Source organism: Anomaloglossus baeobatrachus, chromosome 1 (assembly GCF_048569485.1).
Source record: "Anomaloglossus baeobatrachus isolate aAnoBae1 chromosome 1, aAnoBae1.hap1, whole genome shotgun sequence".
Taxonomy (NCBI): domain Eukaryota; kingdom Metazoa; phylum Chordata; class Amphibia; order Anura; family Aromobatidae; genus Anomaloglossus; species Anomaloglossus baeobatrachus.
The window spans coordinates 688,173,754-688,190,989 of record NC_134353.1 but is presented as its reverse complement, the minus strand read 5'-3'; the positions used below and the strand labels follow the sequence as shown (position 1 = coordinate 688,190,989).

Here is a 17,236-nt window from a genome sequence, read left to right as displayed (position 1 = left end):
AAACATTCTCTCTATTATTCTGACATTTGGCAAATATAAATAATTTTGGTTCCTAATTGACCTAAAACAGGAAAGGTTTATTCTAATTTCATGTCAGATAGTGAGAAAAACATGCAGATGTGTCTTTATGGATAGTGGATGGAAATTTCTGGCTACAACTGAATATAACATGTGTTAATTTCCTTACTATCTACATATATTCCCTGTTCACTCCCCACCTAAGGCTAGTTTCACACTTGTGTTGAACAGCATCCGTTGCATTGCGTTGTGTGACGGATGCAATGGATGTGTTGCATATAGTGGCACAACGGATGCATCGGATCGTACAAAACAATGGAATCAGCTTTTTTTTTTTTTTTTTTACAGTTTCACCGGCGGCAGACTATTGTGAACGATCAGGTGATCACCTGGCTGCCGGGCGCTCAGCTGATCGTTCACAGCAGCCGGTCGCCGGGTGATCAGCTGATCGTTCGGCCGCCGAGAATGTGTGCGGGGGGCGGAGTGCGGGGTGGGTGGAGCCGAGCGGGGCCATGGCGCTGAGGACAGGTGAGTGTGTGTGCGCGTGTACGCCTGTGTGTGTGTACGCGTGTGTACATGCGGAGTGGAGTGCAGGAAGGGGGCGGAGCCAAGCGGGGAAGTATCGGGCACCCTGCACACGTAGCCAGGGTAAATATCGGGTAACTAAGCAAAGCACTTTGCTTGATTACCCGATGTGTACCCTGGTTATGGGTGCAGGGAGCCAGAGAGTGCATGCACAGCGAAATCCTAAGGATTCCGCTGCTCAGAAAAAGTTACATGCTGCATTCCTTCCGCCCGGAGGAAGCAACGCAGCGTCGGCCAGCGGAAGCAACGCAGGTACTTTTGGCACAATTTGTCATCCATACAAGTCTATGGGAAACAGCGGAATCCATTACCGGATTCCGCTGTTTTCCCAAAGGGCGGATTGTGACGGAAGGAAAAAAACGCAAATGTGAAAGAACCCTAAGAAGCACAGGGAATATAATATTCACCTGGTTATATGGATATGTGCTCATTCCCCTGTAATATATATATATATATATATATATATATATATATATATATATATATATATATATATATATATATAGTCCATGTTCATTCCATGTCTAAGATGCCCGAGATTCCTAGTATACATCTCCAGAATTATGGACCAATAATTAGGTTCATTCTTTCTATATTCCTTTTGTTCATTCTTATGTCCCATCATGGGGACCCTGGACCTTCAGACCTTTCACCTTATTTGCAATGAAGGGGCTGAGACATTATGGAGGACAGGACTTCAGCTCCACAGAAGGGGTTAATCCTCCCGGTAGACGTCACCGTGGAGAGCAGGCTCGGCAATGCATGCTGTCACTTTAAGGTTCCAGGATCTGTCATCACAGCTCCGCCCTGAGCAGTCCGATCAGCTTTCACGGTGCTGGGAAATCCTTGAATAATAGCAATTTGCAGGCAGGTGACCGGATCTGGCCATTGTGCACGGGCAGACAGCATGCACGGGACCGGCAGGGAGCCGTGACCTCCGGGGCTGTGGCTGCAGCGGGGACAGGTGAGCCCAGTGTATGCAATATGGGGAGCGGCTGTGTGCTACATACAGCCATCTGGGATGTGATGCCAGTGCAGTGTGCCCTCACCCGCCACCATCGGATGCCATGTACAGTAGTGCAGGTTGCCATGTCTGCAGGGCTAAATAATTAATGATTGCTTGTGTGTGCGGCGCTGATCCTGGAGCATCTGCTCTGAGCTCAGCCTGTGGGGGCAGAGCTGTCATGGAGCAGGGAGGCAGCAGGATTAGGAGGGATGCTGGCACTACAGGGGCTTTCCTCTGCTTCTGGGGCACGGACTCCTATACTGGGCTGGGGGAGCTTATTTCTGAGCTCTCTCCTAGTGGGGTCTGCACCCTCTGGACTCCTATACTGGGCTGGGGGAGCTTCTGACCATGCTTTCTCCTACTGGGGCCCGGACTCCTATACTGGGCTGGGGGAGCTTCTGACCATGCTTTCTCCTACTGGGGCAAGGACTCCTATACTGGGCTGGGGGAGCTTCTGACCATGCTTTCTCCTACTGGGGCCCGGACTCCTATACTGGGCTGGGGGAGCTTCTGACCATGCTTTCTCCTACTGGGGCAAGGACTCCTATACTGGGCTGGGGGAGCTTCTGACCATGCTTTCTCCTACTGGGGCAAGGACTGCTATACTGGGCTGGGGGAGCTTCTGACCATGCTTTCTCCTACTGGGGCCCGGACTCCTATACTGGGCTGGGGGAGCTTCTGACCATGCTTTCTCCTACTGGGGCAAGGACTCCTATACTGGGCTGGGGGAGCTTCTGACCATGCTTTCTCCTACTGGGGCAAGGACTGCTATACTGGGCTGGGGGAGCTTCTGACCATGCTTTCTCCTACTGGGGCAAGGACTGCTATACTGGGCTGGGGGAGCTTCTGACCATGCTTTCTCCTACTGGGGCAAGGACTCCTATACTGGGCTGGGGGAGCCTGGGCTGTAGAGTCGGTCACCTAAAGGATCTGACTATAACGTCTTCATGAATGGCCAAAAATAAATACAAATTTACTGCAGTAAAATGGTAACGTCAAAGTATCATTATGGTAAGAAGTTCAATAATTGAATTGGATGTGTTTAAAAAAAAAAAAAAAAAAAAAAAAAAAAAAAGATCTCTCCAGCTTCTCCTCGGCCTGTCTGTTCATATATATCGCGTTGCACTCGGATGATCTCAGTCCAGTCTGAAGTGTCACACGCACCCATAGACTTGTTTGAGTGCATGTGATTGGATACACCCTGCCAAACGCAGCATGCTGCCACTCTTTTCTAAGAATAGCAGATGGACACTGCCTGATTGTTTAATACTGGTGTAAGTACAATTTGATGTTTTATTGGTTTGCACTCGTCCATGTTTATCGCAAGTGGGAGCGAGGCCTAATGGCCGTGTCTGACTGTACAGGTGTTGTGGGGCTGGCAGGGGGCCGTACTCGTGGGCAGAGGGGAACCCCTGCTTCCAGGCATCGTCTATCTTTGGTGCTGCACTTCTGACTCCTCCATAGTGTAACCAGGGACACCGCAGCTTCTCCTCAGGACAAATTCAGACATGAAGTCCAGGATAATATTTATCACTTTTTTACTGAATAACTCGCAGTTTCTGTGGACACATAGCTCCAATGTTACAGGCATGTTACTGTTTGGTTTCTTTACACATTTTCCTACACACTGCTCCCTCCTATACATCTCTCCAGTGTCTGTTTCGCCCGGCAACACCACAGTGGCAGCTAGTAAATTCGTGGCGTCCCACATGGATCTAACTGCATCCCCTCCCTCACGGATTTGTTTCACCACCGGACGGAGTTCGTTCACCCAGGTCTATGTTACTTAACGCCTAGACTGGTCCTATTGGAGTCAGTTGCTTCCAGAGATGCCACTAGAATCAAAGCCCACAACTTCAGGGCCGGTCCGTGCCTTTTTCTGCACCCGGCTACTGAAGAGTTTCCTTTGACCACTTGATCTGGGTTTCCTTGGGCAACTCTGTGGGTCTGGCGAAATTACTTTGGGTTTCCCTAACTATACCTCCATCAGGTACAGCTTCTTCTTCTCTCTACTCAACCGTGTCTCTATCTGACTAATCCCAACTGTCAACTCTTATTGCTGTGCAGATTTTAACCTTTAACTCTTTCAGCCCTGTTCTCAATCCCAACTCCAAGCTAAGGGACCAGGTAGCGGTGACAACTAGTGGTGCCTGAAAACAGTGCACCCGAGAGCACACACATATAAACAACATTTCTCTTTTATACAAATACACAAAATAACCATGATGTCTTCAGGGGGGTTGCAGGGCACACCCTCCTACATTCCTCCCCTCTTTAACCATAGCCATCCCCGGCTATGCGTCGACCTGCAAAACATAAAAGCACATCATGCACTCACTAAAACTCCACATTAGTATAATAATTCTTGGCTTCTCTGATGTCTTCTTTTCTTCCATGACGGAGGCACACAACAGTTCTGTTTATCATAAAACAACGGGCTTCATGGCCAACGGTAGTGACCCTTCAAGTCTGAGGGCACAGTCTCTTTACCACCGAGTGGTACCATCCATATCTCCCGCCGGCTGCAGCAGTGGTGGTAAGAACCTTAAAACACTATAAAAAAAAAAAAAAAAAAAAAAAACATCTTCCAAACCGTTCTGGAGGGAGATTACTTTTCAACACAACGTCCCGTTTCCTGATCTGGCAAGCACATTGGGTCGGCCATTTCTCCTTCCTTCCGCTCCTTTGGATTGTCGCAGTCTCTCAAACCTAACAGGGTAGAGTCCATAAACAGGATGGGGCAAAGTCCATGGCTGAGGAGTATTTTCCTCCAGCCGAAAGGGCTCAAAGTTTATCCCAAATCCAGCAGAGTGTAGAAATCAAAAATCGCAAAGTCCGGGCCTTTATGGTCACGAGAGGCATCACTCATCCTTTAGTGTCACATAACTTTTTCACACAGGCATTTTCAAATCTTGGAGGGTCCGAGACTAATCCCAGCTGCACGGAGATGATGGGGTTGCACTCATCTACCCTTTGCTGGGGGTGTAGGTGGGCTATCCCTACACAGGGACTGGGTCTGATCATACCACAGCTCCTAAGCTGGGGAGGAAGTAAAAAGTATACAGGCAATACAGTACGGGATTGCACATTTTTCTTTGAGGTAAAACCTTTTTCAAAAACAGGCAGGAAAATGTTTTACCTCACAGAAAGCACAACCTTGGATTGTATCTGATTCTTTCTGTGAGGTAAAACCTTTTCCTGTCTGGCTTTTAAAAAAAGGTTTTAATTCAAAGAAAAAATTGTAATCCCGTACTGTGTTGCGTGTATACTTATTACTTCCTCCCTGACCCAGGAACTGTGGTATGATCAGCCCATGTCCTTGTACGGTCAAGCACGGCCATTACACAGTACATAGCAGGGCACATATATAAGATTATCTCAGCACAGGAACATTTTTTATTTTTTTTTTTAAACATATATACAATTCTGGAACATATTATTCAACGATCTATTGAATGTACAGTCATGGACAAAAATTTTGAGAATGCTACAAATATTAATTTTTACAAAGTCTACTGCTTAAGGTTTTCTAATGGCAATTTGCATATACTCCAGAATGTCATAAAGAGTGATCAGCTTAACAGTAATTACTTGCAAAGTCAATATTGGCTAAGAAAATGAACTTTAACCCCCAAAACACATTTCAACATCATTGCATTCCTGCCTTAAAAGGAGCAGCTAACATTGTTTTAGTGATTGTTCCATTAACACAGGTGTGGGTGTTGATGAGGACAGGGCTGGCGATCAATCAGTCATGATTAAGTAAGAATGACACCACTGGACACTTTAAAAGGAGGCTGGTGCTTGGTATCATTGTTTCTCTTCAGTTAACCATGGTTATCTCTAAAGAAACACGTGCAGCCATCATTGCTCTGCACAAAAATGGCCTAACAGGGAAGGGTATTGCAGCTACAAAGATTGCACCTCAGTCAACAATCTATCGCATCATCAAGAACTTCAAGGAGAGAGTTTCCATTGTTGCGAAAAAGGCTCCAGGGCGCCCAAGAAGGACCAGCAAACGCCAGGACCGTATCTTAAAACTGTTTCAGCTGCGGGATCGGACTATCAGCAGTGCCGAGCTAGCTCAGCAATGGCAGCAGGCTGGTGAGAGTGCTTCTGCACGCACTGTGAGGCAGAGACTGCTTGAGCAAGGCCTGGTTTCAAGGAGGGCAGCAAAGAAGCCACTTCTCTCCAGAAAAAACATCAGGGACCGACTGATATTCTGCAAAAGGTACAGGGAGTGGACTGCTCAGGACTGGGGTAAAGTCATTTTCTCAGATGAATCCCCTTTTCGATTGTTTGGGACATCTGGAAAACATCTTATTAGGAGAAGAAGAGGTTAGCGCTACCACCAGTCTTGTCTCATGCCAACTGTTAAGCATCCTGAAACGATTCATGTGTGGGGTTGCTTCTCAGCCAAGGGAATCGGCTGACTCACAGTCTTGCCTAAAAACACAGCCATGAATAAAGAATGGTACCAGAATGTCCTCCAAGAGCAACTTCTCCCAACTGTCCAAGAGCAGTTTGGCGCCCAACAATGCCTTTTCCAGCATGATGGAACACCTTGCCATAAAGCAAAGGTGATCACTAAATAGCTCATGGAACAAAACATAGAGATTTTGGGCCCATGGCCTGGAAACTCCCCAGATCTTAATCCCATTGAGAACTTGTGGGCAATCATCAAGAGACGGGTGGACAAACAAAAACCAACAAATTCTGGCAAAATGCAAGCATTGCTTATGCAAGAATGGACAGCTATCAGTCAGGATTTGATCCAGAAGTTGATTGAGAGCATGCCAGAGAGAATTGCAGAGGTCCTGAAGAAGAAGGGTCAACACTGCAAATATTGACTTGGTGCATTAACTCATTCTAACTGTCAATATAACCTTTTGGTACTCATAATATGATTGCAATTATATTTCTGTATGTGATGTAAACATCAGACAAACACAATTAAAAACCAGAGGGCAACAGATCATGTGAAAATATAATTTTAGTGTCATTCTCAAAACTTTTGGCCATGACAGTATTTAATGTATCTATTAAAATGTAACTTTAAAATTAAATTTGTGTTTATGGGAAAACCCCTTTTGTCTGCTGCATCGGTGCTATTGTTAAGATGTGTTATGGTAGGGCTTATTATAACATGTGTTCTTACCTGTAGCAGCTGATCAATTATTAAGGTTGTTATTCATCATTGACTATATATAATAAGCATAGCTGTACTATAATCTCCATCCTGGTTTCAGTCTCTCTTTGTTTCTGACACAGTCCTGCTCTTCTTTTTTCTTCTCCCAGTTTTAGTCTTGTTCTGTTCCTCTCCTATATCTTCTTCAGGCCCTCTGATGCTGTGTGTGCGCCTGACTTCCCGCTGATTATGTAATTTCCTCGGGCCCTTGGCAAATTCCCGGGGTCCGTAGCGCTTGGGGAGAAGGGCCCAGTTTTGCCAAACGCTGACCCTTTAATTCCTCCTTGGACTACATGCACACAGCAAAGTATTAGGCTCTGATGCTGGACAGTGCCAGTGTCAGGATATTTTCTGTAGGTGGTATTAGCTAGCTCTATTCTCTCGTCCCTATAACTAAGTCGCAGTCTCCTTCATGATGTATATACAGCAATATCTGTGTCTCCTATGTGATGTATACTATAGACATCCCATTGCTTGAGTTCCATAAAAATTACGTGAGCAGTGATGAATTTTCCACCTTGAGGAGACATGTAGTGTAATATGAAAATGTGTTCGGAACAACTGACTGCAGTGATTCCTTCTTTTCAAAACCTATCATTGCAAAGTGTCACCTGCACGCCAGACTGATGCAAATCTGGAACAGCAGTTGCGAGTAGCAATATGACCAATCCAACATTCCTCACCAAAGAGAAGCAGTTCCAGCCATCACATTATGGGTGACTTAGTTAAATGTTTGAGTTGGTAATTTTGTATGGCCTATGAATGAGGGTATAAATATCAAAATGGCCTTCGGCAGAAAAAAGGTTCCTCACCCCTGATCTAAGGGTAGGATCTACAAGTCTATGCAGGTCAAGTACACACCACACGATCTGTTGCATTTGATTTCTAGTCATTTGGATGAGGCCCATGGGCCACAATGAATCCAGCTCAGCCTTAGGCCACTGCTTTCCCTGTGGCCATAATATGTAATCACACTACCGACTAGCCTATTACCTGACCTTTTCTAAAGGAACCTGTCCTTAGCATCAATCATCCTAAGCAGTCTATGTGGGCACGTACGTCATAAGAAGTTGAATAAAATAATTTTATCTTTTAAAAAAAGGGGTATGCCCATAGCCTGGTACAGCTACGTTACATACAGAGAAGTCTATGTTTTTCTTATACTAAAACATTATATCGCAGTTATAAAGTGTCACGAACAGCCCTGGAGATCACACACATCCCACCGCTGCCACCAATTTGTCAAGAACAGCACTCCGCTACCTCCTGTTGTTAGGATAATACACAATTGACCAGCAATTGATTGACGAGCTGACGGCTGACTTAACTACTAGACTGCTTATTGGTGAGCACATAGCGAGGGCATACTGTGTGTGTGTGTGTGTGTGTGTGTGTGTGTGTGTTATATGTAATATATAATTGTGTTCAAAAGTTTACATACCCCAGCAGATTTTTATTTATTTTTTTTTTTTTTTTTGCTTTCTTGGCCTTTTTTCAGAGAATATGAATGATAACACAATCTCTTTTTGCACTCAAGGTTAGTGGTTGGGTGAAGCCATTTATTGTCAAACTATTGTGTTTTCTCTTTTTAATAATGACAATCAAAAACATCGACATGACCCTGATAAAAGTTCACATACCCCAGTTCTCAATACAGTGGAACTTTGGTTAATGAGAACAATCCGTTTTGGGACTGTGCTTGTTAACCAAGTTACTCGTTCAGCAAAGCAAGATTTCCCATAGGAAATCATTGCAATGCAGACAATTCCTTCCACAACTTGTTAAATGTCCCATCCTGGTGCACTATTGTGCCATTCCACACACGTACAAACACACACAAACACAGATTATGCTCACCTTACCTTCCGTTCCCTCGCCGATCTCCTGGAACTTGCAGTTGGCCCGTACAAGACGTGTATCTGGTAACCAAGGCAACCGATGCCGGACCTTCCGCACTCAGCACGCTGACGTCAAAGGCAGGAGCTGCTTGCCTCTGATTGGCCAGCACGCTGCCTTTGAGTAGCGCCTGACTGGGGAAGTTCTTCCCTCATCGCGATGGTTCCCGGATACACATCCTGTGGAGGGAGGACCTTCCCCTGTCAGCCGCTACTCAAAGGCAGCGCGCTGGCCTATCAGAGGCAAGCGGCTCCTGCCTTTGACGTCAGCGTGCTGGGAGCTGAAAGGTCCAGCATTGGTCGCCTTGGTTACCCGATACATGCAAGTTCCAGGAAGCCGGCGAGGGAACGGAAGGTAAGGTGAGCATAGTGTGTGTGTGTGTGTGCTTGTGTGTTTGTGCGTGCTTGTGTGTTTGTGCGTGCTTGTGTGTGTGTGTGTGGACTGCAAGAGCGGGTTAGAGCGCGGTGGATGTACAGAACCGGAAGTGTGTGCGGTGAGTATTTTGCTCGTACAGCAAGGCTTTCTCATAAACAGAGTTACAAATTTACAGAAAGCCTTGCTCGTTAGGCGAAATACTCGCTAACTGGGTTACTCGTTAAGCGAGTTTCCACTGTACCGTGTATTGCCCCCTCTAACATTAATGTTAGCTTGAAGTCTTTTGTGGTAGTTAAGGATGAGGCTCTTTATTTTCTGAGATGGAAAAGCTGCCCATTCTTGGCAAAAAGTCTCCAGCTCCTGTAAATTCCTGGTCTTTCTTGCATGAACTGCACGCTTAAGTTCCCCCCAGAGTGGCTCAGTGATATGGAGGTCAGGAGAAATGAGATGGCTATTCCAGAACCTTCACTTTGTTCTGCTGTAGCCAATGACAGGTCAACTTGGCCTTGTGTTTTGCACAGTTGTCATGTCTGAACTATCAGGTACGTCCCATGCCCAGCTTCCGGGCTGATGACTGCAAATTTGCTGATAAAGTGCTGCATTTATCTTTCCTTCAACTCTAAAGGGAACCTGTCACCACTTTTTTGGCCTATAAGCTGTGGCCACCACTGAGCTCTTATATACAGCATTCTAACATGCTGTATATAAGAGCTCAGGCCGAGGGTATAACAACATATAAAACACTTTGTAATACTTACCTAACGGTCGTGCGGTGGGCCATATGGGTGTCTCCGTTCTCTGGTGCCGGCGCCACCTCTTTCGGCCTTCTTCGTCCTCCTCTAGCCACGGTGCATGACACGTCCGATGTCAAACACTCGCCGGCATTCAGGTCCTGAGCAGGGCAGATCAAAGTATTGTAGTGCGCCTGCGCAAGATTGGCGAGTGTGTATGACGTAGCTGTGTCATTCACACAGGCTTCAGAAAGAGGACGAAGATGGCCGAAAGAGGCGGCGCTGACACCGGACAACGGAGACTCCCATATGGCCCACCGCATGACCGTTAGGTAAGTATTATAAAGTGTTTATGTTCTCACAGCGGCCTGGGCTCTTATATGCAGCATGTTAGAATGCTGTATATAAGAGCCCGGTGGTGGTGGCCGCAGCTTATACGCCAAAAAAGTGTTGACAGGTTCCCTTTAACAAAGTTTTCTGTGCTTTTGTAGCTCACACATCCCCACATCATCAGTAATTCACCTCTGTGCTTTACAGCAGGAATGGTGTTACTTTCATCATAGGCCTTGTTGACATCTCTCCAAATGTAACGTTTATGATTGTGGCCGAAAAGTTCAATTTTGGTCTCATCATTCTATATTACCTTGTTCCAGAAGTTTGGAGGCTTGTCTCTGTGTTGTTTAGTGTATTGTAGGCGAGATACATTGTGGCATTTGCGCAGTAATGGCTTTCTTCTGGTGATTCAACCATGCAGCTCATTTTTCTTCAAGTGCCTGCTTATTGTGCATGTTGAAGCAGCCACACCGCTGTTTCAGTGAGTCCTGTATTTCAGCTGATGTTATTTGTGGGTTTTTCTTTGCATCTCAAACAATTTTCCTGGCAGTTGTGGCTCAAATTTTTGTTGGTCTGCCTGATCGTGTGTGGTTTTTTTTTTTTTTTTTTTTACAGAGCCCCTGATTTTCCATTTGTTAATCGCAGTTTGAACACTGCTGACTGGCATTATTAATTCCTTGGCTATCTTTTTGTATCCCTCCACTGTTTTATACAGTTCAACTATCTTTCCCCGTAGATCTGCTAACAATTCTTTTGCTTTCCCCATAACTCACAATCTAGAAATGTCAGTGGCTGGATGAAAGATGCAAGAGTCTGGATTCCAGAAACTCACATTTATTAGCCATTCAAACCCATTTATGTCAACTTCTGAGCATTTTATCAGGCCAAAATCACCAGGGTATGTGAGCTTTTGATCGGGGTCATTTGGATGTTTTTGGCGGCTGTTATTATGATTTAAATAGAGTACACAGTAGTTTGACAATAAATGGCTTCACCCAACCACTAACCATAAGTGGGGGGGGGGGGAAGTTTTTGTGTTATCATTCATAGTCTCTGAAAAAAGGTCAAGAAAGCAAAAACATCTGCTGGGTTATGTAAACGTACTTTTGTGTGTATGTATATATAATATATATTGTGTGTGTGTGTGTGTATATAATAATCTCTCTATAACACCTATGATAATACATGGTCAATATGGTTACTGCAAGATCCACAATAACCCAAGAAATACTGCTAGCTGCCATTGCCAATCGCTTCAACAGGCCGATTGGATACCCATTACAGATGGCGTATGGCTTCAGTGATGCAGTTTATAAAAAGAGGAACAAAGCTATTAAAGTTTATATATTTAATCTATAAAGTAGGCAGTGTTTATAAAAAATATACAAAAATGTTACAAAAGGGACAAAACTATACAATTACATAAAATAAAAGGAATAATGAAAGAAACTTACTAAACTTGTGTTACAGAAATGCCTCTGATTTATAGAGGGAAGAACTCAAATGAAAATGTGGGACAATCCTACACCACAGTGTATCTTCCTGGCATTGAACAAGAAGTCAAATAAAATGTCTGTATTTCTTAACAGTCACTGCCATAAACCTCCCCTTTGTGACCTCATGTGGAGGCTGCTTGTGGGATGTGGTCAGCCCTTCAGAATATTATGAGATCCCCAACTTACAGCAGGATAGTTTTGTCCGTGGAGGTCCCAGGCAGTAGATAATGTTATCTTTCTATACAAATGAAACATGTCATGGATAGTATGATTCATCTGACCTATATTAATTTGAAGCTGATAGGCAGGCCTTACAATTATGAAAAAATATACTTGTTTTCCCCTCGGATCACAACACCTAAAATATATCTCCCATAAATATCAAATCGATACAAACCCCTATATTCATCACATACCATCAGCGCCAAACAGTCTGGGACAATCCTTTGAAATTCTGCAGAGCTGACACCTTTGTCGCTTTTGAAGCCCTGGATATACAGATCCCATACCTTGTGTCTGTTTCCTAGCAGATAAACATTGACTTCACCAGGTTGTCCTTCCTGAACTGGGGCCAGATGTTGTCATCTCTTTATTTCCCCTGTTTTAATTATTCTTCTATGTTCAATGTGGCTATGTCCCCTGTCCAGAGATGCCTTATGAATTTTAATTTCGCTTGATATACAAGCTGAAAAAAATGATACCTTTTATCGCCTACATGCCCATATAGATGGCTTAGGAGGATTGATTCTACTGACAGATTCCCTTTTAAATTCAATAATATTGCGATATTGAGAAGTTGATGAATGACCTATGACTATCCACACGTTCCCATAGTTCTCTCCGCTGCCTGACTCATCTGCTTTTTGTTCTATATTTACCTTTTTTTATCATCCACTTAGTAAGGTTTTCCCTAGTGACTGTGGCAGACATGCAGATGTTCGCTGTAACATTTGCTAGTTTAGTAACAAAGACAGAGTAGTTACAAACAGTATGTACCACAGTGAGTACAGTGAACCCTACTTTAAAGGGTTATCCAATAATGTATACAATCAATTTATTAGCAAAAATGCGCTACTCACAAAAAGTTAGGTATATTTGGCTTTCGGTTGAAATTTATGTAAAATGAAAAAGTTTACTCTACAATGATATTTTATCATGATGTAGGGTGTTTGTGTAGAAGCATACATTGGTGATTTACTTATCTCAAACAATTTGAGACAAAAGCCATCAACAGAGGTGGGTTCCCCCCCCCCCCAAAAAAAAGTCAATGTCTCAATAACTTATCATGTGCCCTTGAGCATCAAACGCACCTTGATGACAACAACATCTCATGCTGTTCATAAGGCAAGTTATTGCCTCTATTTCTTGTTCTTTACAACATTATGTTACAGGCTACAGCAGGGGTGTGCAGGCACTTGGACTGACGGCTGCCGTTTCGCACCTGACAGCGCTTCGATAGGTCCCTGATCAAGGACCCGTTGAAGAGCTGTCAGGTGCGAAACAGAAATAAAGAAGACATTTTTCATACCAGTGAGTGCCCCTCAGATGTATTCCTTTTGAATTTGTCCTGTACTACTACTTACTAAGGAGGTTTAAACACTTAACACTAATGTCTACATTTATTTCTGCACCTGGTCTGCACTGGCTCGGTCCTTACGCTGTATTTGCCTGAATAGGAGCAGTTTCACATTCTCTAGTGCCGTTCCACAATCTGTTCATCAAGTTGTTGTCTGCTGAGGCATGGCATCCCACTCTTTTTGAAGAGTAGCCCTCAGGTCATTGAGGTTCTGCACTACAGATGTATGTGACTCTACATGGCGACTCAGCTAATCCCATAGGTTTTTTTATGGGATTCAGGTGTGCAGAAAGTGCTGGCCACTCAATTTGAGGTACCTCAGTCTCCAGCAGTCGCTTACAAATTATGCAATCTTGATAGGCTGGAGTACTGTCACTCATGAAAATGAAATTAGGCCTCTGTTGTTCATACAGAGGTACAATGACTGGATTAATGATCTTATTCAAGTAGTTGGGGCTTGTCACTGTACAATTTACAAAGTGTAGAGCACTTCTGTTTTGACTAGAAAGACCTGGCAACACTAACACCACCAAAGGCTGGCCTGATGACAGTCGCTGATGCACCGTGCTCTCCTTGATGTCTCCAACATCGTTAGCGGCCATCATTTCTGTTCAGTATGAATCAACTTTCTAAACGAAACCGCACTGAGGCCCACATCCAGCAAGACTGATGCCTGCACCTGGTAGTGTGGTCAGGTACCCTTGGCAGGTAGTCGATCACACTGATTTAAACTGTTTCAAATGGTCTGACACGGCACTCGGGTGCCTCTCATCTCCCTTAAATGTGCCTGGAGTTGTACAACTATCTTTATCCAGTTCCAAAGGACATTGTTCATAATGAAGCAGTCATCAGTGTGGGATGTGGCCAAAGGACGTCTACTGCTATACCTTTCTGTGAATCTTCTACTATCTCTATTGCAATATGCTGATGACACTCTCTAAACTCAGTGACTAGAGCTGAGCTGACTCGTAAATAACAAGGACAGACAGGGACCCTGCTAAATTTAAAAAAAACAAAACTCGGATCTGGTCCGGAATCTGGTACCAATATAAGTCTATGGGAACCAGAATCTGGAGATTAAGAATGTTGGTAGAAGGGATAGGGGGGTAGGAGCTTGCGCGGTGTAATCACCGAAGATCCATCGGTGGGGCGACAAAGCAGTGCAACTGTCTTATAAGTCAATATCGTGGTATAAAAATAAAACAAGTGGCGTAGGGCCTCCCGTATTATGGTACACAGCACAGATAAAGCCCACAGCTTCAGCCCCCAACTGTTGGGCTTTATTTTGGCTGTATATCAAAATAAGGCTGGAGTCGCACACTTGTGAGAGTCTCACATCGCATCACCCGGCAGATGCACACTCTCCTGACGGGAGCGGGTCGGCTGCGTGTATTTCTATGCAGCTGCACGCTTGTGTCCGGAGAGTATGCGGCCGTGCTGGGTGATGCAATGCAATATTCATGTGAGTCATACAGCTCGTGTGAGCACACAGGAAGGCCGGAGTCATACTTGCGAGGGACTTGCATCGCATCACCCGGCACGGCCTGACAGTCTCCGAACACGAATGTGCAGGTGCATAGAACTTCATGAAGCCGACCCGCTCCTCTCAGAATGTGTGCGGCTGTGCTGGGTGATGCAATGCGAGACTCGTGCAAGTCCTTCCATGTGTAACTCTGGCATAAGAGGAACCGCATGCGCTTTTTTTTTTTTTTATTATCATTTAAATAAATTTAAAAACAGACATGCGGTCCCCCCCCCCCCCCCCCCCAATTTTGATACCCAACCAAGATAAAGCCCGACATCTGGGGATGGTATTCTCAGGCTGGGGAGGTCCAGCCAAAAATATCAGCCTCCAGCTGCCCGGAATTGTCGCATCCATTAGATGTGACAATCCTGGGGTTTTACCCTGCTCTTCCCGATTTGCCCTGGTGTGGTGGCAATCAGGGTAATGAGGGGCTAATGTCAGTTCACAGCAGCCACTAAGTCCTGGATTAGTAATGACAGTGTCTATGACACCCCATCACTAATCTGTAAGTGAAAGTAAAGAAACAGACACCGACAAAATCCTTTATTTGGAATAAAATACAAAAACGACCCTTTTTACCACTTTATTAACCCCCAAAGCACCCTGCATGTCCAACGTAATCCACACAAGATCCCACGGCGATTCCAGCCTGCTACATTTCTCACAGCGAGCGGCCATAGAGCATGACTGCACGCTGTGCACTCCATGGAAAGAATGAAAGAGCCACGATGAGCGATGACTAGTTGCAGTCAGACATGCCCCCAGCCTGTGTGACCTTGTCTGACTGCGATCAATCAGATGCCAGGCCCGCCACTGCTAAGGACAGGGAACAAGCATAAGAGACTTGTTTGGGCTAAAGAACATAAGGAATGGACATTAGACCAGTGGAAATCTGTGCTTTGGTCTGATGAGTCCAAATTTGAGATCTTTGGATCCAACCACTGTGTCTTTGTAGAAAAGGTGAATGGATGGACTCTACATGGCTGGATCCCACCGTGAAGCATGAAGGAGGAGGTGTGATGGTGTGTGGGTGCTTTGCTGGTGACACTGTTGGAGATTTATTCAAAATTGAAGGCATACTAAACCAGCATGGCTACCACAGCATCTTGCAGCGGCATGCTATTCCATCTGGTTTGCGTTTAGTTGGACCATCATTGATTTTTCAACAGGACAATGACCCCAAACACACCTCCAGGCTGTGTAATGGCTATTTGACTAAGAAGGAGAGTGATGGTGTGCTACGCCAGATGACCTGGTCTCCACAGTCACCAGACCTGAACCCAATCGAGATGGTTTGGGGTGAGATGGACCGCAGAGTGAAGGCAAAAGGGCCAACAAGTGCTAAGCATCTCTGGGAACTCCTTCAAGACTGTTGGAAAACCATTTCCGGTGACTACCTCTTGAAGCTCATCAAGAGAATGCCAATAGTGTGCAAAGCAGTAATCAAAGCAAAAGGTGGCTACTTTGAAGAACCTAGAATATAAGACACATTTTCAGTTGTTTCACACTTTAAGTATTTCATTCCACATGTTTTAATTTATAGTTTTGATGCCTTCAATGTGAATCAACAATTTTTAGAATCCTGTAAATAAAGCAAACTCTTTGAATGAGAAGGTGTGTCCAAACATTTGGTCTGTACTGTGTGTGTGATTATATAATATATATATTATATTTCTGATGGACTCCCTCTGCTGCCCTTTGCAGGAGTACAGCCCTTGCTTTATCTCTATGTACAGAACAGCACACTGCTGTAGACAGGGTTTATCCACTCCCCCTCCAAAGCTGGAGCACACAATGATTAATCCACTGGCTCAACCTCTGTGCTTGGATCACTGTTTAGCAGCCTGCTCTCCCACCATAGTGCAGATTCTCTGTGTTTATCCTATGTGCTGCTCTCCTATGTTACTACATGTTGCTGTGGCCCCTTCGTCTCAGCCCCCCCCTCACATTCTGCTTTGTATTCCTCCTACTGTCACTGTTTTACAGCTACTTGTTGACTTGCTTCTTTAGACAAGCCACTTAAAAGCACTGTTAGGGCTCGTGCGCACGTTGCGTAATTTCATGCATTTATGCTGCGTCCTGCGTCCCCTGCACAATCTATGTAGATTGTGCATGTTACGTGCGCACGTTGCTTTTTTGAACACAGCGATTTGGGTGCTAAAATTTTGGCCCAAATCCGTGCGTTCAAAAATGCAGCATGTCAATTATTTCGTGCACTTTGGATGCAGCTCCCACTCTGTCTATGGGGGAGACAGCATCCAGAGCGCATGAAATCTGGATCTATTCTGAAGACACACTGCATCCATTATGCAGTGTTTTTGAAGCGCACATGTGCTGTCAAATCGCTGCAGAAATTTCAGCATTTATGTGCGCACGAACTCTTTAAAGTAGCTTGCTGTTTGGGCAATGGGATTTGGAATGGTAGCTGACGAGTTTTCCTGCCTACCCTATAGAGTGCTTCCTCAGCAGTGCTATCTGCTTGCACTCCCTGACTAGTATAACAGCAA

The 17,236-nt window shown here is 44.8% G+C and overlaps 1 protein-coding gene across 1 annotated transcript in view; it reads left to right on the top strand.

Moving 5' to 3' along the window:
* Positions 1-1,370: 1,370 nt before the first annotated feature.
* SLC7A4 (solute carrier family 7 member 4) overlaps positions 1,371-17,236 on the top strand; it is a 46,702-nt gene continuing 30,836 nt past the window's right edge. The window contains exon 1 of the mRNA XM_075320185.1: positions 1,371-1,567. The gene's annotated coding sequence lies outside the window, so the exon portion shown is untranslated. The remainder of the gene's footprint in view (positions 1,568-17,236) is intronic.